Raw genomic sequence first — 6,483 nt, 5'->3', positions numbered from 1 at the left:
AGAAGAAAGGCTTGTTCTTTTGGTGTGGTTGCAGCCCAAAAGCTGTGTCTAATATGAACTGTATCATGATTTCGAATTTGAGAATAAGGAATTGGTTGAATAGTTTTATCGGGATTTTTGACAAAATAGGTAAAGGGTCTATGAGAAATATTTGTGGCTCTTTTTTGAAGAATTGGGTTATCTCGTTCAGCTCGAAGTCTTCGAAGGTATTCTTTGTGAGTTTCACGTTCCATTTCCCTGTAAAAATTCTCTAGTCAAGAAGTCAGGAAGGGAGTTATTTTCTCCTTTAATAAATTCTATGTCGAAATCGAACACAGATAAAATAGCTTGCCATCTAGCAAATATTTGCTTTGAAACTATATTTTGAACATCTTTTTGTAAAATCTCTTTTGCAGATTTACAATCTATTCTAATTAAAAATTTCTTGTTATACAAATCATCTTGGAATTTGGATATACACAAAACTATGGATAGAATTTCTTTTTTAATAGTTGAATAATTCTTTTGAGGATCAGACCATGTTCCTGAATGAAATCTAACTAATTCTTCTTTTGAATTATTTATTTTTTGTTTTAATATTCCACCGTATCCTAATTCTGATGCATCAGTTTCGACTATCATGAATGCTTTAGGATGAGGTAAACATAAACATGGTAATGACTCTATTTTTTCTTTTAAATATTTTATTTTTTGAGTATGTTCCTTCGTCCAAGGTTTTGGATTTTTCTTTAATCTATTAAATAGTATAGAACATTCTTGTCTTAATTTAGGAAAGAAATCTGCTATATAATTTAAGCATCCTAAAAATCTTTGTAATTGATTTTTCTCTTTTATCTCATCTGGAAATTTAGTAGCGAATTCTAAAGCTCTATTTATTGGCTTTATTGTTCCTTGATATATATTATGTCCTAAAAATCTTATTTTTGTTTGAAATAATTTCATTTTTGGAGCAGAAATAACTAATCCATTTTTCTTAACTATTTTTAGAAATATACTTAAATGTTTAAAATGTTGTTCTAATGATTCTGAAAATATTAATACATCATCTATATAGACTATGCTGAATGAACTATAAGGATTGAAAATATCATTCATTATATTTTGAAATTCTGATGGTGCATTTTTTAATCCAAATGGCATAACTTTCCATTCATAATGTCCAAAAGGTGTTGTAAATGCTGTTTTGTATCTATCTTTTGGATCTATTAATATTTGCCAATATCCTGATTTCATATCAAATTTTGAGAATATTTTTGCATTAAATAATCTATTAAGCAAATCTTTTTTGTTGGGAATAGGATATCTAATCCATTGTAAAACTTTGTTTAAAGGTTTATAATTTATTACTAATCTTGGAACTCCTCTTTCTTTTTCAGCTTGATTCATTACATAAAATGCAGCACAGCTCCAAGGTGATTTTGAAGGAGTTATTAATCCTTTATCTAGTAATATTTTTATTTCCTTTTTACAAAATTCTAATAATTCAGAATTCATTTGTATTGGTCTAGCTTTTGTTGGAATATTTTTTTCATTAAAATCTTTTTCATAAGGTAATTTTATCATATGTTGTTTTCTATCCCAAAAAGCATTAGGAATGTCTGCACAAATTTCTTTTTTAAATAATTCTTCTAATTCTGATATTCTTTTTTGTATTTTAATATCATTTAGTTGTTCCTCAATTTTTAAATAAGATTTTTCTTCTTTAATATAGCTTATTTGTTGTTGTACTTTGGTAATACTGTTTATTGTTTTATATATCGAAGATGTTTGTAATGTATGTAATTCCTTTTGTTTTATTGGAGTTAAGAATTTAAAGATAACAATTTTTCCCATTATATTTACTGAAATCCCTTCATTACTTACTAAAAATGGATATATTTGAATTAAAAAGGGTGTTCCTAATATTACATCATGATGTATATTCTTTACAATTATGAAATTATGTCTAATACAATATTCATTGTTACATATTGATCCTTTTGTAAATTTATAAGTTACTTTTAAATCTTCTCCATTTGCTGCCATTAATTTTTCATTTGTTCTTTCACAATATTTAGTAGGAATTATTCCTTCTTTAATACAACTTGTATCAGCTCCACTATCTATTAGAGCTACAAATGTTTCTTTGAAATCTTCTACTGTAATTGTTACTAAAGCGAACCATTTTTGAAATGTTATTCTTTCAATAGTATTCAAATATTGAGATTCTTCTACTAATTTTTCTGATATTAATATTTCTTCTGTTTTAGAATTAGAAGTTGAAGGCTGATTACTTATTAATTCTAATTTTGATTCTATCTCTAAATCTTTTAATTTTAATTCTATAATTTCTTGTTGTAATTGTTTTACTTGTATTTTGAGATTATTAATTTCTGATTGAAGATCTTTAGTAGTTTCTTTTTTCATTATATTAATGTTTGGATATTTATCTATTAATTTTGATATACTAAAAGGTTCTATTATTTTTGGCATTTTATCTTCTTGAATAATTAAACTTTTTAGTCTTTCTAAATATTCTTTTTTAGCTATTGGATCATCAATTTTTTCTATTATATCTAATAAAAATTCTTTATCTTCTTTTTTAGTTATAACATTTATATATTTTGGAGTACAATTGCAATTTTCTTCACTATCTGAACTAGAAATATCATTGTAATAGTCATCTTCTGAACTTTTATCTTTTTCATTTATTAACAAATTTATTAATTTATTTTTAATTTCTTCGTCATTTACACAGATTTCTGTAATTTTTTCTTTTAATCTACATTTGTTTGCTTTATGTCCTATTTTACCACATTTGTAACAAACAATTTTCTTTTTAATGAATTTCTTTCTTTTAGTTGGTTCATTTTCCTTAGATTTTATATATCTTGGTTTCTTGGAATATTTTTTAATTCTCTTTTTATATGCTGATGGTGATTTGATTCGTTTAATTCCAAATGCATCACAGAATGATCCTACTTCTTTTTGTTTTGATCCATATTTTATTTGTAATCTTAATTCTGAACATAATATTAATCCTTCTTTTTTCACAAAAGCAAATAATTGTCCAAAAGTAATATTTTCGAATGAAATTACATCTGTTCCCATTTCCTTTTGTAAATTATCCATTATCCTTTGAGAAAATAAACTTGGTAATCCTGTTATGAATCTTTCTTTCCAGAATGAAGCATTACAATCTGGTCTTCTTAATACATTTGTTAAAAACATATCTTTATACCATCTAAAATCTGATAATGTTGGGCATCTTAAATTTGTTAAGAATGTTTTATTTGAATTTAATTCTTCTTTAGGATTTCCTATAAAATACATTACTATTGTTACTATTAAAAATTCTGCAGCATCTGACTGTATTTGAATATTTCCTTGATCATCTTCTATTTCTTGTGTATGATCTAATATTGATAATTTATCTTGTAATGTTAAAGCATTATCCCACCAATTCTTTAATTGTCCAGTAAATCCTGAGACTAATAAAGTTGCAATATTTCTTTCTTGAATATTTTTAATTTTATAGGCTAATCTCGCCATTCCCATTTCTTGCAAATTGTTTAATACTTCATATTCTGCTTTGCCATCTATGTTCCATTCATATATTGAGTCTCCATCATATTTAGTTGTTCTAAATTTTGATCTTTCTTCATATTGAATATCTGGAGGACTTGGTCTAGGATAATAATTTTTTGAACTTACCATTTTCCAATTTTTATTATTACTATAGTTATTTCTTTTTATTCTATTTATTTGATTATTTTCTTCTTCAAATTGATTTTCTATTGGTAAAAGTATATTTTCTTCTATGTCTGAATTTGCTGATTCTTCTGATAAATCTTCTAATTCTTCAGTAGAATTTTCTTCTATTATTTGATCTAAGGTATTTATTTTGGGTGTTGTTGGTTTTGAATCTGTAGTTAGATTTTGTAATGCATTAGATATTTTATTTAATAAATTATCTGTATTACTTATCTTTTGAGTACTAATACTTTGTACTAAATCTTGTTCTTTTTCTCTTGTCAGACTTCTAGGTTGAAAATGAGGTGCTGATATATCATTTGGGAATTTTAAATCTGGTTTCTTTAGTGTATCAATTTTTGTATTTAATACTTCCATATGTTGAGATATTGTATGAAGAATTTGATTTGTATAATTATTTTGTTGATAAACTTTTTTAAGATCTTCAAGATTTATTGAATTATTTGTACTTGATTCAGCTTCTCTTCCCTTTTTAAAAGGTGAGGCTATTACTTCTCCTTTTCCTAGATTAATTTTTACTTCTTGTAATGGAGGGTGTATTGATGTTAATATTTGATCATCTTTCAATTTCCATTTTTTATATAAATTAGTTTGAACATTTATTTGTGGAATATTATAAACATCACTTATTCCTAATTTTGATGTGTAAAATGTTAACCATGTAAAGAAAGGAAAGTCAAACTTTTGTTTTTCTATTTCTATTTTCCATTCTAATATTAATTTTTCTTTATATTCTGATTCTAATTGAAAAAACCAAATTCTTTTTTCTGTGTTTTCTTCATCATCAAAATCTTCTTGTAAATATTTATGATTTATTTTATATGGTCTATTTATAACATTTATTTCTCCTTGCATTTGAGAATGTGTTGGGGAATAGTCAGATTTATTTTGATTTACAACTTCTGGAATAGGAGTTTTATATTTAAAATTTGATGTACTTTCCATAGGGAAATTAATTTCAGATGACTCATAATTTGAACGTCTAGCTGGTAACCATGAATAAGATGATTCTGGTCTTTCTCTTAATGATGTAAATCTTATTAAAGTACTTCCATCCGATTTTTCTATAATATCTTCAGTAGTTTGTTCTATATTTCTTGCTACTTGTGGATTTTTAATTTCAAATTCACTAGGTATAGTAATTTCATTCCATTTTAATCTTTTTGGAATATATGTAGTAGGTCGATCTGCATCTACTTGTAATAAAGTTGTTTCGTCTTTAAGAGTTGGAGTCATTATGAATTTTGGATTTAAATGTGAAGATAAAGGTCTATAATATATTCTGTATATTATTGCAAAATTCTTTGTATGTTTTTCAAATTCATTTCCTTGTAGATGAATATCTAGTATAACTGAATTTAATATATGAGGGTCTGTTAAATCTATTGAAAAATTTGGAGCACAGTTAAAATATATTGGTCCGTTGCAAACATTAGTTTGAATCATTGATAATAAAGATGTTTTATATCTTTTGAGTCTAGTGTCTCTTAAAGCTAGGTATATTGGAGCATCAACTCCTAAATGGAATAAGGGCTTTACAGCAATTTGTATTAATCCAATATGAATATAACGATATCCTTTACTTAAATATTTTTGAATTGTACTATGATTTAATAATTGTATAGTTTGATATTCTTCTTGAATAGATATTGTTTCTTCATGGGTTTTGACTGATAAAGCAGTTTTGAAATCTAAAGGGCCAATTCTATAAATGTGTTCAATTTTTTCTTCTGGGATTGTCCAATCTGAATTGTTTATAGGCATATGATATTCATGACTTTGTACTACATTTTCTTGCTTTGAATTAGATCCTATTTTTAATTGTCTAAGAAATGCAGCCATGCTTAATATTTAATTAAATTTTACTTAGACGGGAACAACCGAGCCTATGCCTGGAACATCCTATCCTGGACTTACCAACGGTCTAACAAAGCATCAAGTCTTACCAACGTTTTCAGTAAAGTTTAATAAAATATGTAACATAAATGCATGAAATAGCCAAGTTAAAATAGAAATGTAATTCAAATAAAGTAAATGTAAATGCAAAGTTTAAATATGCGTATGCAAATTAAACAAAGGTGTGGCTCTGATACCACTTCTAACCCAGGTATTGAAATGCAATAAACATAAGTAGTTGGACTTACTTTTGATTGTTGAGTGACTAACGGAAGCTTGTAATGAATTCCAACCTTGAAGACTTTATTGTAATGATGAAATCCACTTCTACAAAGACTTTGAGTACAATGGTTATTTTAGAGTGAGTGGGAATAGTAGGAGAACTAAGAGTAAGTGGGAGTAGTAGGAAAACTAAGACAAGTCTATTACAACTTCTGATATTTTTTCGCCGATGCCTGTCTTCTGAATCTTGAATCTATTTATAGAGGCTCGATTCTGCATTTCATTTGAATTTCAATTTTGCTTTCATTTGTGGTGGCCGACATCTTTTTCAAAAGTCGTTTGGATTTTGTCCACCGATGGGATCATCAAAAGGATCAAAAGTAGATTCTGATGATCCTGCTGGCTCCTCTATTTTGTCTTCTTCTTTTGGCTTTTGCAAATAATTCAGATATTCTTTCAGCATCTCGGGATTCTGCATGATTTGCTTTATTAAAAAGTTACTGGCTGTTTCTTCGGATGCCATTTCCGTCACCTTTTCTTTGTCTCTTTTTGGAGTGAGTGGAGTTGGTGTAGTGGTTGGAATGATTGTTGACTGTCTTGTCTCCTTTTGAG

This window comes from Coffea arabica, chromosome 11e (assembly GCF_036785885.1).
Source record: "Coffea arabica cultivar ET-39 chromosome 11e, Coffea Arabica ET-39 HiFi, whole genome shotgun sequence".
Classification (NCBI taxonomy): domain Eukaryota; kingdom Viridiplantae; phylum Streptophyta; class Magnoliopsida; order Gentianales; family Rubiaceae; genus Coffea; species Coffea arabica.
Note: the sequence above shows the minus strand (reverse complement) of the source record.